The sequence below is a fragment of the Mirounga angustirostris genome, unplaced genomic scaffold (genome assembly GCF_029215605.1).
Source record: "Mirounga angustirostris isolate CCGP_5_RB_7025 unplaced genomic scaffold, mMirAng1.0.hap1 SCAF_5, whole genome shotgun sequence".
In the NCBI taxonomy this organism is placed as follows: Eukaryota; Metazoa; Chordata; class Mammalia; order Carnivora; family Phocidae; genus Mirounga; species Mirounga angustirostris.
The window spans coordinates 66273699-66299446 of record NW_026991713.1 but is presented as its reverse complement, the minus strand read 5'-3'; the positions used below and the strand labels follow the sequence as shown (position 1 = coordinate 66299446).

General features: G+C 45.1%; 1 protein-coding gene across 5 annotated transcripts in view; it reads right to left on the bottom strand.

The window, feature by feature from the left end:
* The window catches only part of SLC38A1 (solute carrier family 38 member 1), a 68330-nt gene extending 58889 nt beyond the window's left edge, over nucleotides 1–9441 (bottom strand). Inside the window, exons 1-2 of one of the 5 annotated variants that reach the window (XM_054507084.2) lie at nucleotides 8793–9110; nucleotides 6301–6425 (exon numbers count right to left, since the gene is read on the bottom strand). The gene's annotated coding sequence lies outside the window, so the exon portion shown is untranslated. The other 4 variants (XM_045873573.3, XM_064591363.1, XM_045873571.3 and 1 more) reach the window with 4 other exon arrangements.
* Between the last annotated feature and the right edge of the window lie 16307 nt (nucleotides 9442–25748).

The window sequence follows — 25748 nt, the reverse complement described above, 5'->3', positions numbered from 1 at the left end:
TCTCAAATTCAAGGTGTTTTCTCTCCTCTTCTTCAAGACTCACTGGCTTAACCAAATGCAAGTTGTGGTAGCTCTGCTAGCACTCCGTATCACCACTTCCTCTCCTCGCGCTTCCCTGACTTTCGCCAATCACTCTCAGCTCGGTCTCTCGAAAGTGACTTTGTCTATAACCTTGAAATACCACCCCGCCCCGCACCGGCCCTTTACTGCCAGCAACCTGAACAACTTGCTCCCGTCCTCATCGCTCCCCTGAAACCATGCTCAACTGGCCAATTCTGGCTCCATCATTTGGGAGCCGTTGACCGCAGACAAGTAGGTTAACTTCTCTTTGCCTCAGTTTCTGAATCTGTAAACTGGAGATGAAGAACACCCACCTCCTGCAGTCATTATCAAGATTCCTCGCTCGGGTCCGTGGGCAGCACCTACAACAGTGCCCGGCTGGGTCTCCTGGGCTCCCGCGGCCTCGGCAAGGCGGCCGCCGCTTTCTCGGTTCCCATTCTCTCCAGCCTCCCGCGGCAGGCAGGGAGCACGGCTTCCTGACCCCCACCTGCTAGCTCCTAAGCGCTGCCTCTGGGCCTCGCCTGCCCGCCGCCTTGCTTCTCCCGCCTGCAGGGTGGTGTAGGGGCCGCTCCTTCCCGCACACACTCCAGCTGCTTTCCTTTCTAAGGTTTCAAGCCTGGAGTGTCAGGTTTCATCCCACAAAGGCATCTTTCAGATTTTCTTCCCCAGTCTTTTCCACTTTATAAAACTAGCATTCCTCTGCATTATGAAATAGGATCTCCCTCACGGATACTACTTGATAATGATCAAGTCACTTAACATGTCACATGTTTCTTCAGCTGTAAAACGAGAAGGCTGGAGGGAGAGAGGCTCTCTCAGTTTCCTTCCTGCTCAGAAAAATTTCCACAAATTCTTTTTAGACGCCAGCTGCCCGCTGGACTTCTCCACGCGGATATTGGCCATTACCTCAAACTCCACATGCCTAGTTGAACACAGCACTGACCTCACGCATCAGCTTTGCTATTCCTGTTAAAGATAATGTTCCTTCTCCTCATCACTCAGACGTGGAGCCCGGGTATTGCTTTAATGCGGTTGAATATCTAATCAGTCACCAGGCCCCAGCAACATTCTTTCATATGTCCCCTCCCTAACCCTCATTCCTCTCTGCCCACAATCCTAACTCGCTTTGCCCCATGCTACCTGCCGACCCTACCTTCTCCCCCCTACAGAGTCAGGTTGTTCCTGAATATACATGTCTGGCACATTGCTCTTCTCTTCTTGCCAATCATAATTTCCCACCCAATGTCTACAGGATGAAGTCTAATCTCTGGAACCTTACAAGACAATCCCAGATTGCTCATAACTATCTCTTTAATTTGCTCTCTGATGACCTTCCTCCTGAACCTTCCATTCCCTCAATGGATCTAGTCATACAGTTTTCTGCTTTGTTCACACCATTCCTTTGGCCCTGAACACACTCCCCTCCCTGTTCCTGTAAAGCCCATTCCTATGTAAGTACATTTCTCTCAGAGCCCAGCTTGTTTGCTTTCATGCTTTTTTTTTTTTAAATTTCAAACCAACCTTCTCTGTGATATCTCTCTCCAATGACCAACCCATGATTGATTATTTACCTGTCATGAATTCTTCAAGCATTTTTGTATAGATTACTCATTGGCTTATACAAGGGTTCTTATATATGTTAATAGTCTTCTTGTGTACTTATCATCCTCCGTAATTAGAATGTCAACTCCTCGAAGACAGGGGTCATAGACCTCATAGCTCCCTAGCACATGGTAGTAGCAAATACGTTAACAATAATAATGATGACTAAATTTAAAAAGCAAGCTATGATCATCTGTCTGCAGACAATATATTAACGATCCTCACAAACACACTTTCTCAGGAAAACAAAATAGAAATGGGAAGATAAAGGAAGCAACATGAATAGCCTCATCTCCTTCATGAAGTGTGCCACTTACTTCCTTTTACATTTAATCTGGGCATGTGAGAATTATGTAAAAATACATTTAAAACTGTAAAGTCCTATATAAATGGAAAGTATTTATCATGAACATCACAGTCGCTATGCTTGGAATGTTTAGGAATTCTTGGCATGATTTCTAAAGGTCCAGAGAAAGTGGAATTAATTAAAGCAGTGGTTGTCTACTGGGGACAATTCTGGCAATGTCTGGAGACATTTCTGACTGTCACAAATGAGGGGATGCTGCAGACTTCTAGTGGAGAGAGGTCGGGGCATGCTGTGAACGTTATACAATGTACAGGATGGCAGTCTACAACAGTTATCTGCCTGCAAGTGTCAGCAGTGCCCAGGGAGAGAAGCCCCAGGTTAAAGGAAGCTCATCAGGGGATAAGTACCAAATATTTCTGCGTGGGGCAGGGAGATGAGCTGCTCACTTCCCGGGACAGGTGGACCCCTGCATCCTAACTTGTTCACAGTATCCTGACACCTGCACCCATTGCTCCAGAATTCCCCTTCTCTTCTGGTTCCTATGTGATCTTTCAAATGTCTGTTATCAATATGCCCAGCCTATGATGTCTGGGAATTAACCTATCCTTATTCAGATGTTTTAAAACGACTCTGATTTCTCTAAGACAGAAGATACTGATAAACTCCAGAAGTTAACGAAGTCAATCTGTAACTTTGGATATGGGACAAACTGTATAGTACATAAAAAAAAAAAAAAAATCCCCTTGTTGCTTAAATAAATGAGAACAGTGAGTGTATTTGAGCAGTGTGGGTACCACAAAACTAAAAATCTTCCTCATCAACTGAAAATTCATAGATTTAAATAACTACTAAAAACACAGAGTTGAAAACAGCCTGGAACAGTTTGAGAAAATTCTTTCTTTGCACATACATGTTTTTGCTCTAATGATGTTTTTGATCAAGAACTGCTGTTGAACTAAAAACACTGGATGGGGTTTTCTTTGTTTTTAAGGCTTAGCTAAGCTATGATAGCTAGCTCCCAACAAAATACTCAAGAAATAATGGCAATTTTAAAGCATCACAAAGTGGTGCATGTAAAGAGGATCATTTATTAAAAAAATTACCTTTGCATGGAAATAGAAAACATCATAAAACACACTATGCCCCAATATCAAATGATGTAATAATCCTTGGACAAGTTTTTCTTCCCTCTAGGCCTGTTTTCTCACCTTAAAATAGGAAATTCTGATTAACCAACGTTCTCTCAAAGATCTCCAGTTTTAAAACCCTCTGAATTTATGATTCTATCCAGTGTTTCTTAATGGATCATTTTCAGAGGTAAGAAATGGGCTTGTGGACAAATCTTCTGAATAGGTGACCTAGGCTGGAAGTCCTCAGTTCTAGACCTAGACAGAGGAATCACCTCAGGAATTTAAAAAAAAAAATAACCTAACACACAGCAGTTTCCGATTTAATTGGTCTAGGGTGGGATCAAGCATGGATAGTTTAAATGCTCTACAGGGGGGATTCGAATGTGCAGCAAGTCCTAACATCTACAGATAGATGTAGACTAAGGGTTGCAAATGCAACGAGGGCCCAGGTACGTGTGACAAATGAGCAACGCAGACTGGGCGTAAGAAACTGGAGAACACATATCCCACCTATTTCAGTAGGAATAAGCCAGATCTTTCGATTTTTTTTTTTCCCAAGAAATGCCAGAACTCGGGGCGCCTGTGGCTCAGTCGGTTAAGCCTCTGCCTTTGGCTCAGGTCATGATCCCGGAGCCCCGCATCAGGCCCCTTGCTCAGCGGGGAGCCTGCTTTTCCCTCTCCTCCCTGCTTGTGCTCGCTCTCTCTCACTATCTCTGTTGCTTTCTCTCTCTCAAATAAATAAATAAAATCTTAAAAAAAAAAAAAGAAATGCCAGAAATCCAGATTTTAAGTGAGAATCAGATGTTTAAATATTGACAACTAATTCCAAACAATTTTAAAAGAAAGTGTAGGTCACACAAAATGTACCCACGGGCTTTATTTGGCTTTCTAGCCAGCAGTGTGCAACCTCAACTAAACGAGTTCCATAAATCAAAGACGACTTTTTCTCTGTGCTCTGTCCTGTCTCTCCTATTCAGAGCCTCTTCCTCCCATACCTGGGTCAGAGCCTATCCCTTTCCTTCTCCTTTCCATTGTCTCTTTCTTTTCCAGTCTTCTTCATCACTCCTAAAAGATGGAAACTGAGATCCACACATTAAATCTTCATGTGGCCCCGGCTGTATCACTGGACAGAATTGTATGCCTGGGAAAATCCAGGCTGTGAATTGTAACCTAAGGCTGTGGTTCCATGACGTCAACGACTGGTTGGTTTAGTCAAATCAGGGGAAAAGTCAGTCAAGCTCACAATTCTGAATAACTTAGACTTTATCAGACAACATATGGAGGTCTTCATTTAAATTCTGACTTTATTTTGTTTGCTTTAAAATCTAAGCCACTGTAATTAGAATCATCCTGGGTGTTTTTAAAAATATTCCCAAGTCTGGGCTCCACCCCACGCCAACTACATCTGAAGGTCTGGAAATGGAGTCTGGACACTGGTAGCTTTTAAAAGACCCCAAGTTGGGGGTGGCTGGGTGACTCAGTGGGCTGAGTGTCCAGCTCATGTTTTCGGCTCAGGTCGTGATCTCAAGAATCATGGGATCTGGGCTTAGTGGGGAGCCTGCTTGGATTCTCTCCCTCTGCCCCTCCCCCCACTTGCTCCTGCACGCTCTCATTCTCTCTCTCTCTAATAAATAAATAAATAAATCTTTAAAAAAGTAAATAAAAAAATAAAAATAAAAGAACCCAAGTGGGTCTAATGTGAAGGCAGAGTGGAGAATCACTAATCTAAACTCGTCCCCTAAACCTGTGGATTAGCAGCACATTTAACTCCAGATGATTAACATCTTGAGTACTTCTTTTAGCTTGTTCAAGGATTTCCTCAGCTCTGTTCTCATTTATCTTCAAAACTCTGTGAGTTAGGCAGCTTGGACACTATTTATTAGCATTGGACAAATGAGAAAATGAGGCATAAAAATGTTAAATGATTTGCACAAGTGCACCCAGCTAATTATTGGCGAAGACACATTGTAACTCTACCTGAGGCAGAGTTCCTTGATTTTAAGCCTGGTTTTTGCAAAGTTTCCCCCAAACACAGGGCCTTCCTGATCACTGAATTCCTTTACTGTTATTAAGTAACCCTAACACATAGGTGGGTACTAGAAAACCAATGACTATAATGTGATCAAATTTCAGAAGTAAGTGTAACTGTTTTTAAAAGACGCGGTTTAGGGTCAGTGGTCCAAGGTGTCTTTTTCTGAAGTCTATGGTGCGATTTTGAAAGTGCTTACTTTGACACACATCCTTCCCCCCACCCCCACATCACCCTTCATAGTTTCCATTAAGATATTATTTTCAGAAAAGTATTTTAAATGATTAAATATGCACAGAATATTGGAGGTAAGGGGAACTTTACTGATCGACTTTCCCACCACCTCTGATAGACGAGAAACCTGAAGTCCCTTTTAATTCAATATATATGGAGTGTTACCATGGTGCCAAGCGCTTCACACCATTATCTTCATTAAATCTTCAGGATAACTCAGTAAGATAGGTACCACTACGACCACCACCGTTATCTTCATTCCCATTTAACAAATGAAAAAACAAAGCCCCATGTCAGGTTCCACACTCAGCAGGGAGTCTGCTTGAGGATTCTCTCTCCCTCCCCCCCCCCACCCTTCCCTCTCCCAGCTCTCTCTCTCAAATAAATAAATAAAATCTTTAAAAACAAAAACACTAAGGTTTAGAGATGCTGAAAACTTTCCCAGTGTCCCTGGGCTGGTAAGTTGGAACCCAGCCTGTGCCTCATCTCCTGCCTTCCATCACCTGGAGAGACAAAAGTGCAAAAAGGAAAAGATAAATCCTTATGAAAATGCTAAGAGATGCTCAGTGAACACTGATTTGAAAAGGGAGAAAAGAGGCATTTGGGCTAGGCCTTCACAAATACACAGAATGACAGTAGGCATTCTAGTCCAGAATCAACACTCATACTGAGGCAGAAAAGCCACAGGGAGAGCACAGGGTGAACTGTGAGAAAGATGGAAAGAGAAGAGGTGTCAGACCGTGGAGGGTCCTGAGTGCCCAGCTAAGGAATTGAGACTTTAATTTTAGGCCAGGGGAACCCCCTGAAGGTTTTTAGAAGCAAAGTCACTAGAAAAATGCAAACTGAGTTTTAGAAATACAGATCCCATGGAAGTGTGGAGACTGAATTAGGGGAGCAGGGCTTGGTACCCAAGGAGAGCAACTAGAAAGCTGTTCTACCTCATGAATTCTCTGCTTCACTCTTCACCACGTATTGTGCTTGTGTGAAGCACTGGTTTCTTCAGGGAACCTCCACATCTGCTTCATGATCCTTGTATCCCAGCACACGACTTGCATTGCCATGTCTAGGACAGATGACAGGGACCTGAACTTGAGCAGTGGGAATGGAGATGAGAAGACAGGTTTGAGAGGCATTTGCAAGGGCCTGGTAACTGCTCAGAAGTGGGGAGAAGGTAAGAGGGAAAGAGAAGCAGAGTAAAGAAACCTCTCACATCTTCGCTTGGGAGAAAGAGGAATAATGGGATCTAGAAAGGAAGGGATAGTCAACAGCAGCATAAAGAAGTGAACGAGATGACTAAAGTCTCAATCTGAGAGGCATTTATTAAGCAGCTACTCTGTGCTGGGCATTAGGGGAACAATAATGAGTAAGATTGGTTTTCGCCCGCAAGTATCACCCAGAGGGAGGAAAAATACAAGACTAGAATAGACAGATGCCTGGCCTCCTAGTCTCTGGACAAACGTCACCCTCCCACACAGGCCCTGCTCGAGGGTCATCTATTTCTAGTGCCCTCCCCCATCACATGATCCTGTTTTATTTCTCCCTTACCCTAACAAATACCTGAAATTCATTATATGTGCATTTATTGTCTCTTTCCCCCAGGAGAAGGGAAACTCCACAGAAGCACAAACTTTATCTAGTTCCATATAATAAGTCCTCAGTAGGAAATATGTATTGAATATTTGGGGGGGATGAGGGGGGTTAACACACCTCATCAAGGTTTTAAGACCTCAAACCAAACTAGGCAAGTTTCCTAAATACCTAAGGTGACATGCTGAGAATTGAAGTGACTCAGAAGAGTAAAGCCATTTTGAGGCTGGGGCGGAAGCAAAATCCAGGATCAGTGCCTCATCTTGACAGTTTCGCATAGATTTCAGGAGTACCCACCCAGCGTGAGATGTTTCAACAATGAGGCCAGCCAGCCACCTAGCTCAGGTTTTATTTCCGTTGTCCTTCTGACGTCAGAAAAAGCACGAGTTGCTGCACAGTTTCTTCTATCAAGGTGACAAATTACAGCCTTGCTGTTCTCCGCAGTCTGCAAACCACAGCCTTATTCTCTCCTCCCCCTTATATTAAAAAAAATTAACTCCACTGCAGAGATGTCAAACCCCCTTCGCATACAAATAAATACCGTTCCTTAGCGCTGGGGTCTTTTTCACTCTTAACTACACACATCACCATGGATTCGTCTGAGAAAAAGTACGTGATCCTGGCGGCGGTAAGGTTTCCACGAAACAGTGCTATAAAAACTGGGTCCGAGCCGCAGAGCGAGACACAAAGGGCTCTCAACTGTAGCACCACCTTCCCAAGCCCGAGACAGCCTGTGAAAGGCATCCCGAAATGCGGTGAGGCGGTGACCGCGAAATTCCTTTTGCCGCCATATGCTCTTGTGTATCCTCCGAATACAGTTCACCCTAAACCCAGGGGCGGGCGACTCCGCAGGGAAGCAGCGCCCAGGCAGCCCCGTAACCTGCGGGGTCCCAGTGGGTGCTGAGGAGCCAGACGCTCAGGGAGGCGCCCCAGGGGGCGCACTAGGGCGAAGGAGCGCTTTCCTCCCGGCACCGACGCGGCGAGTTCAAAGGCCTTTTGTGGCCACGTTTAGGGACGCGAGCGAGGCGCCAGGGACCGCAGGAGGGAAGGGGAGAGGAGGCGAGGGCAGTCCGCGCCCGGGCCCCGCGCGAGCGGTGGCCTTTTGTTCGCCAGCTCCCGCGGAATCCAGCTCTCAGAACAGCACTTCTCTTTCTCCCCTTCTTCATGTTGGAAAGCACCTCTTCAGGGCGGGAAAGGACAGTGAATCCCCGCCAGCTTCCTTTAGTAATCTTCCCCCCGCATCCTCCTACTCTAGGCTACTGAGAGAGGGGGCAGAGCTCGAGGAAGGGGCTGCAAACGTGCTCCTGTTTACTCACGCTCGGCGGCTCGGTTCCCCCGCGGCGCCCAGTCCCCCCAGCCCCAGCCGGCCCCACGCACACCCCCGGGGGCATCACATGCTCTCCTCTGGGCCCTGCGGACGCAGGAAATTGTTCCCAAATGTCCAGGATTCGAACACTCCTCGGGTATGCAGTAGCGCCCTCTCGGCCGCTGCGCTCTCCCTCCAGACCCGCGTGGTCCCCGAGCCTAAGTACCATTTAACCAGCTCGCGTGCCACACTCTGCCGCTATGAAACAGACCCAAAAAGTAAGCCACAGCCCACGCAAAGGTGAAATCTGGGGCCCCTACGCCGCCTTACGCTACCGCGTGTGTTCGGAGAACAGAGGATCTGGACTTTTCCTGTAATGCAAGCAAAATCCGAACGCCGCCGGTAGAACCGCTCACTCCTTCCTTCCATGCCCGCTTGGGTGACTTGTACGTTACCACCTCCACTCGCATCCAAAACATCCCTTTCCTCCCTGCCACCGCTCCCTGGGCTCCCCCTGGAAAAGCAGAATCGCCTTACCTTGGGCAATAAAGGGGAAAGTGGCAAAAGGAGACCAGGTGTCCGCCCTTCCGGGGTTCCCCCCGGCCGTGTGATGTCCTTTGTGTCACGGTCTGGCTGCCTCCGCGGGGAAAAGGTGGCCTCCGTCAGCGAGGGCTGGGCGGGGAGGGTTCGCGCGCGGTGGCGGATTTCCGAGGAAGGTGAAGGGCGGAGGTTCCCAGCGACCTTCAGGCAGAGCGGCGTGGCCACCCCAGCCCGCGCTCTCTGGCTCTCCTCCTCCTTTCCGGGCCGATTGCATCAGAATCTCCCTCCACCGCCAACCCCCACCCACACTCTGCTCGCTAGCCTCGCACTTACATCCACACGCTCTGGCACGGAGGGTCTCGAACCGCAGTCATTCTCCTACTGGGGGGCGCGTCGCCTTTGCGCTTCCATGGCTCGTGATGGTTTAAAGGGGGAAAGTCAGGCCACTCCTCCGCGTCCCGCGTCCCGCCGCCTCCCCTCCCGCGCGCCCGCTTTTTGACCAAAGCTGCTTGTCACTGAGCGGTGCCCGTCACATGGTGTCTCTGCTGACGGCCGCGTCTCGCGAATTCCCTCCTGCGGCTCTCAGAGGATGCAGCGACCGCGGCTGGCGGAGACTGAGCATCGGGGAAGGGACGAGGGAGTGGTTGCGGGGCGTGCGTGTGCTGGGTGCACTGACGGTGGCCCCGGGAGAGGCGGCGGCGCGCAGCCTGGACACCTGCCCCACGCCCTCCTGGGGACCCGGCAGCGGGCCCAGAAGCCGGCTCGGTGGCGGCTGGAGACCAGGAGCCCTTGGGGATGGAAGTGGGAGCGACTAAGAGGGCGCCGGCGGAGGAGAGGAGGGCTGTGCGATGGGGCCGCATTTCGGGGTACGCCAGAGCGCAGATGGGCCGAGGGAGCCAGGGAAGTTGCATTGTGGGAAGGGCGCAGCGTGAGGATGGCCGCGGGAGTGGCTGGTTCGCGCAGCCCAGCGAACTGCTGGCAGTGTCCGGAGCTGCGGGCCGCGCTGGGGCGGTGTGTTGGCTCCGGGGACCGCGCGGAGAAGGCCCGGGTTGGTGGGGGAAGGGAGGGGGCTTGCGCAGCGGCTGGGGGAGCGGGGCGCCCGGGCACCTTTGGAAACCCTTTGTCCCTACCCCGCAGTGGGAGGCGCCTCCCCTCTTCCGGATCCAGCACACCCGCAGACCTCGCCAGCCTTCCCCGAGATCGGTGCGGTGGCGCGCTCTTTGGGGGACTGGGTGTGACGCGACCCGATAGAATTGCCGAGCTCGGAGCGCGCACCTGCCTGGGCGCGAAGGGGCGCTCCAAATCCGGGGGCAGCGGGGAGCGAGGGAACAGGATGCAGGGGCCTGGGCAACTGGGCCCGTTTCCCTGTCTTTTGCCTACTCTTTGTTTCAGGCATAGACCCTTTTAACTGGGCACTTCCTTGCAGGGGAGTTGTGTTTCCTTAAAATGGCGTCAGGAAATCCCACCTGCGCCTCAGCCAATTGGGCTGTCATTACAGAGCGAATTTGCGGGGTGGAAACTCGAGCTCTTTATTGACAGGAATCGTTCAGTCTCCGTGTTGCATCAAAACAGGAAAGGAAAGGTGAATCATAATTCAAAAATTAATCTACCTGAAGCGTTTCAAGCGGGCAGACTGAATGGAGTAGCCATCGCTTTTTTTTTTAACCACAGCTGGAAAAGTTAAAGGACAACCAAATTTCAAACCCCTGATAACTAAAATCCTTTTTCCCTTCAAATGGCAACAAGTGGTTTTCATTGGTTCAGCAATAGCGTCCTGAGAACCCTATTTAGAAGGCATGTTCTTGAATAAACCTGAGAAATAAAAAATTCAGTGCAAACAGAAGGGGGCGAAATGATGGTAGCTTACCTTGGACAGACCTGCGTTCGAATTCTGCCTCTGACACTGTTGCCTTACCTGCTTCACTTTTGTCCCAGTCCTGTCTTCCCAACTCGTAAAACAGAGGGTTAATTGTACCCAGATCATGGCAATATTCTACAGGTCCTCAAAAAGTTGGTTCTTTCCCCCTTTCTTTCCTACAGGAAGCTAATTCAGTATGGAGTTAATTTTAAGTAATTTTAAGTAGTGTGCACCTTGCCTGACACAATAATTCTGATAAATAAGGAAAGCAATCCGAGGGGCGCCTGGGTGGCTCAGTCTGTGAAGCGTCTGCCTTCGGCTCAGGTCATGATCCCGAGGTCCTGGGATCGAGTCCCATGTGGGGCTCCCTGCTCAGCGGAGGGGGGCGGTCTGCATCTCCCTCTGCCTGCCGCTCCCCCTGCTCGTGCTCGCTCGCTCTCTCCGTCTCTCTCTGTCAATAAATAAATGAAATCTTAAAAAAAAAAAGGAAAGAAATCTGAACAGGCAAGGTAGGTAAACTGAGCATAGTTCCAAGGGCTGTTGAAATCTTTACCTTATTAGGCAGAATGTATATTCACCAATACTTGTTTGGAGAGCATCTGATCTCAAGCTCATCCTTTGATCAACTTATTTGCTGGTTTCTATGCACCCCAAGGACTGCAGTTACCTAGCATTTTTTAAATTGGTTTCAAGAGTAACGAATTGAACTTTTACTCCTTGAATTGGATTCAAGAGTAATGAATTGAACTTCTGTGCTATGCACTTTACATGTAAATATTATCTCATTTAATCCCTCCAACCACTCAATTAAGTATTATCCTCTCTGTATAAACAAGAAAGCAGGCTCAAAGAGGATGAATTGTCCCTGTTCATTTAAGACAGAATGCGGTGAAGGGGGAAGCCAGGAAGTGATTGCTGTTCAGGTCTCAACTGAAAGTCTATGCTCAAGTCTTACCCATGATGCTACAACCTCTTGCAACTAGACACCTGTGGTTCTCGAGTTGAGGAGGATCTTCAGCCCTCATCTGGGTTTTAGTTGACAACCTGGAATGAGAGTGTAAGCATCAACGTGGAGGCTGAAAGGAAGGGCTGCTGCTATGTGGAGAACCGGGGGGAGAAGGAGGGAAGAGGTAGTTAGTGTTCAGGATGAGTGCCTGCTCACTGCACTGTGTGGTTTTCTTCAGGACTGCTTGTAGGCATAACTTCCTTTCAGCAGCTCAGCCCCTAAACGCAATTGCTGTGGTCTCAAATGGGGGCAAAGGGTGTCATGATGACAGCTTCCCCAGTCACTGTGTGCTTGCTGAGACATAAGCAGCAGGACAAGCCCTTCACAGATGGCTTCTTATTTAATCCTCACGACATTCCTAAGAGGTGCAGACCATCCTAATCCCCGATTCAGACGTTGAAGAAATTAGCCCAAGTTCAGACAGGTCTAACTGGCCCATCTAGCTCTAGAATCCCGATCTGACTCCAAAGCTGATTCTCTTGTGTCTGGCTCTAAAATGTTCCCCAGTGCGAGAAGAACCCTCTTTGAAGAGCCAGGAGGTGGCACAGGTCCCAGGCCACTCTGCCTTCAGGTAGGAACCACTGCCCTGTTTCCAGAGAGTCCAGGGAGTCCGTTTGCCCTATACTGGGTTTGTGAGCTCCAAGGGCATTGTCCGTGGTATCTAATGTTCCCCGAACGGAAGGTAGTCAGGACACGTTCACAGGTTGTACTGCGGGCTGCCCTATGAAACCAAGAAAATAACATTTCTGTGTCTGCTCTGAAGGTGATGCTGGAGAAAGAATCTAGACTGTGAAAGGAGAACTGAATCACCTGGGGTCACCTGGGTTTTCTGGTAGCCCCACAGGTCCTTTCCGAATGGCTCCAGGAAGGAAGGGTGGCTTTGTGGAGAAAGAGCCCCAAAGAGGATTCAGCCTGAACTTAAGTCACATCTGCTCTCAATCCAGCTTCATCCTGTCATCACCTCGGGTCGCATTCACTCCCCATGTGGGCTGCCCGTGAGGACAGCTGGAAGGATCCCAGCTAGCTGTGCACTTACAGAGACACCGTGCTTTCCTCTGCAGGGTTTCAAAACGTTCCAAATACATCTGGCCCCGCTACTAGCAGACTTCTTGTGGATGCATTGTGAGTCATAGGATAAATACTCTCTTCTGAATATGTCGTTTTTCCTTTTAATCTGTAAAGGACTGTTTTCGGACAGTCTGAATTTTAACAACGATGAAAAAAGAAAAGTCAACTGGTGAGGTTAATTCAGAATAAGCGTCCTGTACATTTTCTACTTGTAACAGAAACAGTACAGCCATCTGTGAACAAAACCTACCTTGTTAGAAAATAAGTTATTTATTCTGAAATCAGGTTTTTAGTCCTATTTATAGGAATGTCTAAAATAACAGATGGTCTTTAAAATTATTGGTTTTGGGGCACTTGGGTGGTTCAGTCAGTTAAGCGTCTGCCTTTGGCTCAGGTCATGATCCCAGGGTCCTGGGATGGAGCCCCACATCGGGCTCCCTGCTCGGCGGGGAAGCCTGCTTCTCCCTCTCCCACTCCCCCTGCTGTGTTCCCTCTTTCACTGTCTCTCTCTCTCTGTGTCAAAAAATAAATAAAAAATCTTTAAAAAAATCATTAAAAAAATTTTTTTTTAATTATTGGTTTTCCTTTTGTTGATGTGATCACATTTCTTTGCCTCATAAACCCTTTTTACCATTCTTGTTCTTTGGATAATCTTCTGCAGAGGTGACAATATTTTGGCTCTAGGAGTTAAACAGCCACAGGAAAAAGTAATTTGCAACTAAGGGAGTTCCCAGTCCTCTTGGCCATCTTTCTGCAGATACATAGCACTGTGTGAACTCACCCTTCTCAGTAGCACTGTGATGGACAGAGCCTACTGTCACTTCTTCCAGCACTGAGATGAACATTCTACCTCCCTGGATTTGTTTTTCTTTTCTTCTCTTTTTTTTTAAGATTTTATTTTTTTTTATTTGGTGGGGGTACAAGGGGAGGGACACAAGCAGGGGGAGTGGGAGAGGGAGAAGCAGACTCCCCACCAAGCAGGGAGCCTGACGCAGGGCTCAGTCCCAGGACCCTGGGATCATGACCTGAGCCAAAGGCAGATGCCTAACTGACTGAGTCACCCAGACGCCCAACCTCACTGGATTTGTAATTGATGGGTTCTGGCAGGAGGTCAACAATCGCCACTGACTCTAAACTGAATTTAATTAAAATCCCAGAGTGGGCTTCTGGAAAAGTGTCTCTTGCCTCTGATTTTGGCCCAGGTCAGCTTAGTAGGGTCATTTTTTGTTTGTTTTATCTCTTAGGGGAGCAGGGAGTAGGGTTCATGAAGTATTGTGATTGTATGACAAGATAAAGACCCAGGGCTGATGATCAGTCCTGAAGGTTTGATGTCTTAATTTACCTCACATTTATGCATCATTGTGCAAGTCAACTGTGAGTGTATCTCCCTAGCTTGTTGCCACATGGGGTAATGATACCCATCTGATGGTCAAATGAGTCAGTGTCTACAGAGTACTTACCAAAGTTAGGGGCGCAAAGTACTTTACTGTCCTCACCCCATACTGAAGATCAAGCCACACCTCTATTCCCATTTCTGCCACAGTGGGAATGGGGAGAGAGATGGTATTAGAGAACAGTTAGCCCTCCACTTCAGCTCTCAGCTTTATCTTTAAGGAGAGAAAGGGAAGTTTAGGATCTACCTAATAATGTATTAATTAAAGAGTAGAAGTGTTCCAAAGCAGTATAGCATCTGTACTTACTAATGGTGCCAGTGGAAATTGGTACAACTTTTTGTAGGGTAGCAAATTAGGTGATTGAGTGTGGGCTCTGGGCCAGATTGCCTGAGTTCTAATTCTGACACCACAGCTTACTAGCTCTGTGACCTTGGGCAAGTTACTTAATGTCTCTGTGCCTCAGTGTCCTCATCTTTAAAACAGAAATGAAAAATAATACCTATCTCATAAGAAATTTGTATGTTAGTAAGTGTAAACACTTAAAATAGTTCACAACATATCTTAAGTATTCAACAAATAATGAAAGTTATTACTGGAAAACAGTTTGGCAATAAGTAGAAGGAACTTAGATTTCATTGGTGTCACTTCTGAGAATCAGTACCCTAAGAATAGTACACAAAGATGTTACTACTAGCAGAGAGGGCATGGATGCAGGCTTTGGAATCAGGCAAGTAAAGGTCAAAAGCATGTTTCCAAGTATTCATTTCTTCCCCCAAGTATTCATTTAAAGCAAGGATGACATAAATTCATAAATGACAGATTGAAATATAATGCTCCAGTGGCCAGGCCGAGCTATAAACCCTCCATAAGCCCCTAGAGATTCTTAGGAAACAGGATACAGGGCTAACTGTTCCTTTCTCCTGATCCAATGTGATCCTTCTTTCTTTCTTATCAGTTTGGGTGTCCAAAGGCAATAGAGCTGGAGAGAGGATCTGCATCCAAGAGTGAGAGAAAGGAAAGTGATAGGGAAGTGGTTGAAGGGCATCAGGGAAAGATAAGAAAGACAAGAAAAGGAGAAAATGAATGATAAGATCAGGAGGCAAGAAGATCTGAAACCTGTGGGAAATGCATGGCATGAGCTATCAGGGCAGGATGAGAGCTGGGTCATCTCACGGTGCTGGAGGCTCTCCAGCCATACCAGGGGGGGAAATGCAGCTTTTGCCTTTTCTGATGAAAAGATAGCTTTGAAAGGGAGGGGCTGTTTTTTGTTTTTATTTTATGTTATCTTATTTTCTACTGCTGGCAGTACTTAGGGGGAAGAGTCCTATTCATGACTTGAGTAGAGTAACACGCTTTACCAAAATAAGTTTCTATTCTAAATGATTGTTCTTAAAATAGGAAATACCCAGAAATATCCCTTTTGAAGGACTCTTTATTCAGTTTTATTTTAGGCATACGAAGCTACTTCATAATCACAAAGGGGGTAATTTTAACAAGAGATGTAAAACTGATAGTCTTCTGTTGTATGTATTTATAGTTATTTATACACACATATATTCATACACACACAAATTAAATGCTCAAAGTTTTTGATTCAAATGTAACACGTCCAAGATTGAACTCATCATATCTTTCCCCAACCCAAAGGGTCCCTCCTATAGACTCCATCTTGGGAAACAGCACCACCAGGGGCACAACCACTCGAGCTGGGAGAAGGGGAGTATCTTGGCTGTCTCCTTTACTCTTCACATCAAATTAATTAATTCTTCGATTAACATTTACTAAGTGCCAGGCATTTTGCTGGTCTTTCATGGAGCTTGGAGTTAGAGTGCGAGGCCAATATTCCTCAGGTGATCTTGGCAGTAGATGTGAAAATTACAGACGGAGAGGAGTGCTCAGAGGAAAAGAACTCAGAGCGTGACTCTGTGAGAAGAACAGAGGAACATGCACTGGCCTGGGAGTCAGGAAGGCTCCCCTGAGGACGGGAGCCTTGTTTGGATTCTGTTCTCTTTATCCTAAGGGTTTTAATAGGGCGGGGGTAATGGACATGGTCCAGTGTGCATTTTCAAAGGAATAATCGCCTGTCCCATTGCTCTGTTGCCTAAATACTTCAAGCATCTGTTCCTTTTTCTCCATCCTCATGGCTATCACTAGCTTGAGCTTCCATCAACTCACTCCTGGCCAAGTTCTCTCCAAAGGAGGTTGATTACGTACTTAATCATTAAAAACATCTGATTATACTTACTCAACATAATATGTACATGTACACATTTGTCAGTAACATATATGTATTACTGTCCCATTTATTACATACATTAAAAGCATTTCCCCAAATTTTTAACAATTAAATAGGATTTTTACATTATTTATTTATTTATTTATTTATTTATTTTTAAGATTTTATTTATTTATTTGACAAAGAGAGACACAGCGAGAGAGGGAACACAAGCAGGGGGAGTGGGAGAGGGAGAAGCAGGCTTCCCGCGGAGCAGGGAGCCCCATGTGGGGCTCGATCCCAGGACTCTGGGATCATGACCTGAGCCGAAGGCAGGCGCTTAATGACTGAGCCACCCAGGCACCCCTATATTTATTTGTTTACAATATTTTATTCTATTACTAAAATATATTCCTAATTGTTATTAAAATGTTAACATTTTAATGAGGTAAATTTGATTCAGTATACTTTATTTTTTAAATTGTGCTTAATGTTCTGTGATACAGCAATTTACAAGTCTGGTTCCAGATTTGATTTATTTTGACGCTGAATTTAATGGCTGTCATAGCTGGCAAAGAAACCTCAAAGACATATGTGGACCCAATGGAGGAGTGACTGTTAGCTTCACTTACCAAATCAAGCTATTCATTTCTTAATCCCATCCACTAATTTACAATAATAATTTATTTTATTCATTGTTCTTCTACAAATGTACACTTAGATGAGGGCTGTCATTAATGACTATGGAAGAGAGCCCATAAACCTTACTTGATTATTCTGAATTTGTTTTAATGGACTTCTTGTCACTTTCACTAGATGGGCATTGCTTTACCTTGCAATGTAGCCCTTACTAGGAATGAAAATGTCAGCTCTACTTTTTCTTATTTCCTTATGCTTGTATTACTATTTTTTTAAGGCTGAAGTTTCTTTAGATGAATCTTTTAAATCTACTTGTCCATTTTTGGAGGACAAGTTAAACTAAAATATAATCTGTAAATTTAATCAACCAAGCACGCAGAAAAGCAATACATCACAATATGCCAAAAGGGGACAAGTTAACAAGGGCACCATTGTCACCCATCTGGGCTCCTTCCTCAAGTTACCCTGAGTGCTGAAAGTGACGGGGCCATCTAACGTGTGCGCTGAGGGAGAGTCACCAAAGATCTAAGTATTAATCTAAACAGGAGTTCCAGTATTTTCTCCCTGACGTCCACGTTGTTATTCCACATCAGCCTTTCCTGAGAGCCTCCTAACAACTCACTCTACCTGCTCTTGACCCCCAAATCTCTTCATTGAAGTTTAGAAGTCACTTGCTGTTTCTGAAATCCAAACTAGCTTATATGTTTCCCTACATTGAAATTATTTATTCAAAGACTGCTTTCCCACTAGTCTACAAGCTTCATGAAGGCAGATGACATGTTTTCACCTGTTTCCAAGTATCTCAGACATAATAGAAGTTCAATAAATATTTGTCCAATTAATAAATATATGAATGAGTAAACAGAATATAGTTAAGTACCTCTAATACTTTCATATTTAATTTAAATGTCAGATCCTTAAAAGGACAAGGAATATAACAAAAATATAAAATAGTTATCAAATGTACATTTAGCTAAGTTTTGAAAGTTTAGGAGCCTGTATACATGTATCAAATGAATAGCAAATGAATAGCAATTTTTGGAATCTCGTGAATAAATTACAGCTTTAAAACACCAAGAGTAAGTGTTTATTGAATGTCATTCTTAAAAGGAAAAAAAGAAACCCCAGCCTACATTTAAAAGTAATATATTTAGCTTAACAGTTTTCTAGCTTATGGGAATTATCTGGAAAATTCAGAGTCCCAACCACTTCCTTAACAATAAGTATAGTTTTTACTTCCAGAATTATCTGGATAAGTGCCAGCATTCTCCAGGGCATACTCCCTGTATGAAATTAACATTTGTAAATGGAGTCTAATTAAATTTTGTGCTTAAAAAAAGTTACAATTTGTTCTATTGTTCCTCCTTGCTCTTCATATAAAAATGAGAATTTAGACATAATCCTATAGTTAAAATATGAATCATTTAGCAATATCAATTTAATAATGAATATGATAGTTCTTTGTCTATATTCAAATTGTTATTGTTAATTCACTGATTTCAGTTCTGAAAAGGAACAGAATTATAGGAAAGCTGTCATACTGCTGGCATTCATGTATTCATTCATTCATTCATTCATTCATTCATGTGTTCAACGAAATGCGTTTGAAGTTAATCCCTTTTAAAGGCAGCATTCTTTATCTGATTCTCTCATCTCCTTTGGAAACTTGCTCCAGCATTTATTTCTTTACTACTGTATTTTCATTTCCTCCTCTACTGACAATAAAGTATTCGAACCTCTCATCGTTAAAAAAGAAACAGGAAGGAAGGGGGAGGAAACAGGAGAGGAAAGAAAAACCAGGAAAAAGAAAGGGAGGAAATTTTCCCTGATTTTACATCTCTCTCTAGATACAGCTTTTTTCTTTCTTCCATTTAAGAACAACTTCCCCAAAGAATAGTTAACAATGTTTCCAATTTTTTACCTCCTGTTCATTCTTTAAATACTCACACATATACACACACAAAATTGCAAAATTAATTTATTTGCACTGTAAAAAAGTTGGAAAATGCAGTGAAATCTAAGGAAAACCAAACTCATCCATAAGTTTATAGACCTAATTTAGTTCATTTTGTGTATGTGCCCATCTTTTTTACATTCAGAATCATGTCCAGTTTTGCATTTTCAAGCAACATTAAATTATGATAATTTTATTATATCATTAACAGTTCTTCAAAAACATAAATTTTAATGACTACAAAATAGCCCATCATATGGTTTTGCATTCTCATTAACTTCAGATTTTCATTTTCATTTTATTGTATATGCGTATAATACTTTTCCCCATCTCTGATTATTTCTGTATTTCTGTATTATGTATCATATACTTTACTCTATGTTCTAATATTTTAGTGTTTTTATTTTACTTTATCTTTTTAAGATTTTATTTATTTATCTGACAGAGAGAGACACAGCGAGAGAGGGAACACAAGCAGAGGGAGTGGGAGAAAGAGAAGCAGGCTCCCTGCTGAGCAGGGAGCCTCCTGTGGGGCTCGATCCCAGCACCCTGGGATCATGACCTGAGCTGAAGGCAGACGCCTAATGACTGAGCCACCCAGGCGCCCCTATTTTAGTGTTTTTAAATCCATTTGTGCAAATGTTTTATATTTTAAAAGTCATAATTGTAGCTAATTACACATTTTCTCAACTTTTTGTTTGCTTTTTATTTTTTATGTTCAGAAGTTTAAAATTTTTATGTCAATGAACTGTTGAATTTTTTTCTTACATCTACAAATTTTTTTCTTGTGTAGATACAATATTCACTGGAATTTGGCCTTATTTCTTATGACTTGGGTTTTTCCCATTTAAGTCTTTCATCCACCTAGGAGTAAGAGTTAGGAATCTAAATTGATTTGTTCCAAATCACTAACCAATTATTCCAGTACCAGTTGTGAAAATTCCTTCTCTTTACCCCTCAGCTGTGGTGCCTCCTTTATCAGATGTTATTACATTTTAAAATGTATATGTAATAAGGTTTTACTCCTGATCTAACTATTCTGGTCTGCTGATCTGCTCTTTCTTCTCTCATCTATACTTATTTAGTAGACCTTTGTTGTGTGCCTTAATAACAACTAGGGCACAAGTGTTTTCATATTTTTCTTAGCTATTCTTATCTATCTATTATTCCACGTGAATTTTAGGACCATTACTAAGTCAATAAGACAAAAATCCTAGATTTGGACTTTTATTATGCCTATGAGTCAACGTAAAGATATACATAAAACATTTACAATAAAAACACATAGGGTGCCTGGGTGGCTCAGTTGGTTAAGTGACTGCCTTCGGCCCAGGTCATGATCCCAGGGTCCTGGGATCGAGTCCCGCATCGGGCTCCCTGCTTGTCAGGGAGTCTGCTTCTCCCTCTGACCCTCTTCCCTCTCATGCTGTCTCTCTCTCTCTCTCTCAAATAAATAAATAAATAAAATCTTAAAAAAAAAGAAAAACACACATAAAAATCTGTAAGAGTTCCCTTAAAAAGAAATGTGTAGGCTCTCTTTCTATAATTTTCTATAATTTTGAACCTATAGGGGTGCCTGCCTGGCTCAGTTGGCAGAGCATGCAGTTCTTGATCTTGGGGTCATAAGTTCAACCCCCCACACTGGATGTAGAGATTACTTAAAAAAATAAAAGAAACACACTTAAAAAAGTAAAGTATAAAATTTTACTAATATATAAATGAAGTACTGAATATGTTGGGAAATACACCATACAGTCAGAAGGTAATAATTTTTCCTAAATTAATTTATAGAAAATTAATTTCACACATAAGTCCTTATTTTTATTATTTTTTAAAGATTTTATTATTAAACAGTCTCTACACCCAATATGGGCTTGAACTCACAATCTTGAGATCAAGAATTGCGTGCTCTACCGACTAAGCCAGACAGGCACCTCCATACATCCTTTTTTATTTTTTATCTTTTATTTTATTTATTTTTTTTTTTTGAGAGAGAGAGCTAGCAAGAGAGCACCAGCAGGGAAGCGGAGGGGCAGAGGGAGAGGGAGAGAGAGAGAGAATCCTAAGCAGGCTCCATGCTTAGCGCGGCTCCATCTCACCACCCATGAAATCATGACCTGAGCCAAAATCAAGAGTCCGGGGTTTAACCGACGGAGCCACCCAGGCACCCCCACCCATAAATCCTTTTTTAAAAAAATAAAATGAGGGGCACCTGGGTGGCTCCGTCAGGTAAACATCAGACTCAGGTCATGACCTCGGGCGTCCTTAGAAGGAGCCCCCGCTGCCTAACCCCTCAGAGCTCAGTGGGGACTCTGCTTCAAGATTCTCTCCCTCTGCCCCTCTCCCCCTCAAATAAATGAATACACCTTTTTAAAAGAGTAAGACCCGCTTTTAGGTAAATTACATTTCTATAGTAGGAACGCAAAAATAGCCTTATGCGCTTCAGTGTTTTCGGGTTTCGGGTTGGGTTTTTTATTTTGTTTTTGCTGCAGAAAGCTTTATTGTTTGCCCTCGGTCCACCGCTGGGAGACGGCTCCCGGGGGCTACAGAGCTGCCTAGCGGCCCCCGCAGAGGCCCAGGCACGCGCCCCAGGGCCCTCCAGGGCTGCCGGGGCCCCAGGCGCGCTTGCGGCGGAGCCTCGGGAAGAGCCCCGCGCCCGGCGCGCCCGGGGGGCCCCGCCTGCCGAGGGGAGTCGGGCGTTCGCTCGCGCCGTCCGGCCGAGTCCGGCGGCGGGGCCCGGGCCGCGGTGCGGCGGGCGGCGAGGGGCTGGGCGCCTGCGCGGGCGGCCCCGCGGGCCTGTCGGGAGCGGCCGCGGGGCCTCTGCGCAGGCTCGGGCCCCCGGCCGCGGGGCTCGCGAGGCTGCCGCCCGGCCTCCGCGCCTGCATGTTGCGCAGCCGCGGGCGCCGTCGGGCTTCTCCGGGGCCGTCCGGCGGGGGGCGGGGCGGGGCGGGCGGCCGGAGCCTGGGCCTCGCGGTGGAGAGGGAGGCGGGGAGGCCGGCGGCGTGCGAGGCTGCGGGTGGCGGACGGGCCTCCGCCGCGGGGCCGGGGCCCGGCGCCGGAGAGGGTGCCGGCGGGTCCCGGGGGGCGGAGGGGGGCTGAGGAGAGGGTGGCGCAGTTTGTGTCTGGAGACGAGGTTGGAGGGTGGTCGGGCGGAGGCCGGAAGGAGGGGCGTCCCTGGGTCTGTGCCGCCCCCACACCGCTGGCGCGACGGACGGGCCCGGGGGCCGCCAGGGGCACCGCCCTTAAATGTGCTGAAGTTTTAACCACCCTCAGTGTATTTGTTGACATTCTTATTCTGTAGGTTAAAATGAAAGACACCACTTGTGTTGGGGATATCGAGTAAAAGAGTATTTTGGTCCGAGTTACCAAAAATGTTTAATAATCAACCAATTAGGTATCCAGGTTTTGGATTCTCCGGGGAAGAGTCTAAGACTGAGATTAATGTGCAGGAAGTTTATCGCCTTGGGATCTACACGAGGAAGGGAAGGAAGCAACACTAGGGAACAGAGAAGTTGGACTATGGTAAAGTCTCGGCGAAAGCCTCGGCGCCTCAGGGAGCTCCGAGGCTGCGGTGGCCCTTCAGGCTTGTTTTGGGTTAGGGTGACAGGCCGAATATTTTTACCCGCATGTTGACCCTTGGATGCCGGGTGTGACCTTGGGTGATTCAGCTTTCCGTAGCTGAGATACTTCTGTAAGAGCAAATAAATGAGGGCTTCTACGGGGCTTCTAAAGGGGGACAAGGACAGTGTCCCATAGTGTCCTCTGTAGTAGAGGAGGCCTTAAAATTTCCACATCGTGTATCAGTGTGTACTCAATAAATATAAATGTAAATGCAAAAGTAGAAAATTCTTGAGAGAATTATTTTAAAATACACACAGCCTAGTGCACATCATGTCATCAACAGGAAGAAATATAAAAGGAAGGATTCTAGGGTTCTCATTGTTCTGACTTATCTGACTCTTGGGCACGAAAAACCAGGATGGAAGAATTTGAATCTCATTTCCTTTGCTTTCCATTCCCTTCTTTAGTGAAGCAGCAAAGTAAAATGAAGCCAGGAAGAATAGCAAGGGATCAAAATTCACCATACATACCTGAACAGGCGGAGGTGATGGAACTTAGTCAAAATTTCATAAACAGCAGTTAAGCTGAATTTATTATTTTAAATTTAAATTAAATTTACTTATTTATTTGACAGGGTGTGGGAGCAGCTGTCAGAGGGAGAGGGAAAAGCAGACTCCCTGTGGAGTGGGGAGTCTGATGCAGGGCTCGATTCCAGGACCCCAGGATCACAACCTGAGCCAAAGGCAGACACTTAACCAACTGAGCCACTCAGGTGCACCTCATAACTCAGTTTTTAAAAGATTTTATTTATTATTTATTTATTTATTTATTTATTTGAGCGAGAGTGAGTGTGGGCATGCAGAAGCAGGGAGAGGAGCAGAGGGAGAGGGAGAATTTTTTTTTAAATTTTATTTTATTATGTTATATTAGTCACCATACATTACATCATTAGTTTTAGATGTAGTGTTCCATGATTCATTATTTGCGTATAACACCCAGTGCTCCATGCAGAACGTGCCCTCCCTAATACCCATCACCAGGCTAACCCATCCCCCACCCCCCTCCCCTCTAGAACCCTCAGTTTGTTTCTCAGAGTCCATAGTCTCTCATGGTTCATCTCCCCCTCTGATTCCCCCCCTTCATTTTTCCCTTCCTACTATCTTCTTTTTCTTTTTTAACATATAATGTATTATTTGTTTCGGAGGTACAGGTCTGTGATTCATCACTCTTACACAATTCACAGTGCTCACATTAGCACATACCCTCCCCAATGTCCATCACCCAGCCACCCCATCCCTCCCACCCCCACCACTCCAGCAACCCTCAGTTTGTTTCCTGAGATTAAGAGTGAGAGGGAGAATCTTAAGCAGGCTCCATGCACAGCATGTCAGAGCTATTGTGGGGCTCAGCTGAGATCTGAGATCACGACCTGAGCGAAATCAAGAGTCAGATGCTTAACCTACTGAGCCACCCAGACGCCCCATAGCATAACTCAGATTTATCATTCATTGGTTTAATAAATATTTATGGGTTGCTTACCAGGCATTTTACTATTTGTTGGGATAAAAAAAAATAAAAGAGATGGATGAGATACAGTTGTAGTCATGAAGATCTACCAGGCTTATCAGTCCCGTTAATAATATGTTTGTTTTGCTATTTTGCTCCTATGCCAGTGGCAAAGTAACTGAAATAGTTATCTAATTAATTCCTTTAATAGGTTACCCAAGTTACCTAAGTGCATGTTGAGTGGGCACAGAAAGACATTAAAAGCATAAGGTACACCCGGAAATAGATTTTTGGAGATGAAGTTGGATATGCTGGCATGGGGAGTGGAGAGAAAGGTGACCCATTTTTGAAATGGAGGCAAAGTAAAAGAATATCCTATAATGGGCGCCTGGGTGGCTCAGTTGGTTGGGCGACTGCCTTCGGCTCAGGTCTTGATCCTGGAGTCCCGGGATCAAGTCCCACATTGGGCTCCCTGCTCAGCAGGGAGTCTGCTTCTCCCTCTGACCCGCCCCCCATGCTCTCTCTCTATCTCATTCTCTCTCTCAAATAAATAAATAAAATCTTAAAAAAAAAAAAATATCCTATAATGGTAGTAAAAATGTGAGTTAAGAGGGGGCATTCCTGCATTGTTTGTTGATTTCAATGAAGAACCTAAAAGAGTAAGTTAGATGCCATTCATCCTTTCTTTTGGTATAAGGTCCTGCTCACAGGCATGGGCTTTGCTACTAAATATACCCAAATTCTAGTCTTGTCCACATGCAAGATGCCCGTGTGGGCAAGTGACTCAATCACCTCAGTCTTGAGTATCTTCACATGTAAGATAGGGTTGATAGCGGTACCAGTCTCATAGGATTGTTGTGTGGATTACATGGGCTACAGGCTTAAATAGGGCCTGATACTTATTGCTTACTACTTATTAGCTCTTGTTAAGAATTGGTATTCTTTACTTGAACACTTATTTAACCCTATTTATAGTCAATATGGGAAATAGTAGAGCCTGATGGTTAAGAAAATGATCTCCAGAACCAGACAGCCAGAGTTCAAATCCAGCTTCTGCCTTGGGCTGGCTGCATGACTTTGGGCAAGTTACTTACCCACATCGTTCCTCAATTCCTTGTCTTCGAAGTGGGGATTATACAGTTCGTACTCATAGTATTGTTGTGAAGATTGAGTATCCTAAAGCCTTTAGGATAGTACCCGGAAGAAAGAGCCATGTAGGGACACCTGGGTGGCTCAGTTGGTTAAGCATCTGCCTTCGGCTCAGGTCATGATCCTGGGGTCCTGGGATCGAGCCCCACATCAGGCTTCCTGCTCCACATGGAGCCCGCTTCTCCCTCTGCCTCTGCTGCTGCCCTGTTTGTGCACTCTCTCTCTCCCTCTCTCTCAAATAATTAATAAAATCTGAAAGGAAGGAAGGAAGGGGAAAGAAAGAGAAAGAAAGAAAGAAAGAAAGAAAGAAAGAAAGAAAGAAAGAAAGAAAGAAAGAAAGAAAGAAAGAAAGAGAAAGAAAGAAAGAAAGGGAAAGAAAGAGCCATGTAAATATTGGCTATCATTGCCATCACCATCATCATCATCACTGCTTGGGTTGTTACAGACCTGCTTCTCCAGATCAGTTGATGTTGCAAAACATGTAGCCCTCAGACACACACCAACACACTGGAAAGCGGACACACACATACACAGCCCAGCTACCAATAGTTCAAGCTGCTACAGACCATTCTCTGGGGAGACTAGCAGTGCACTTACTCCTTT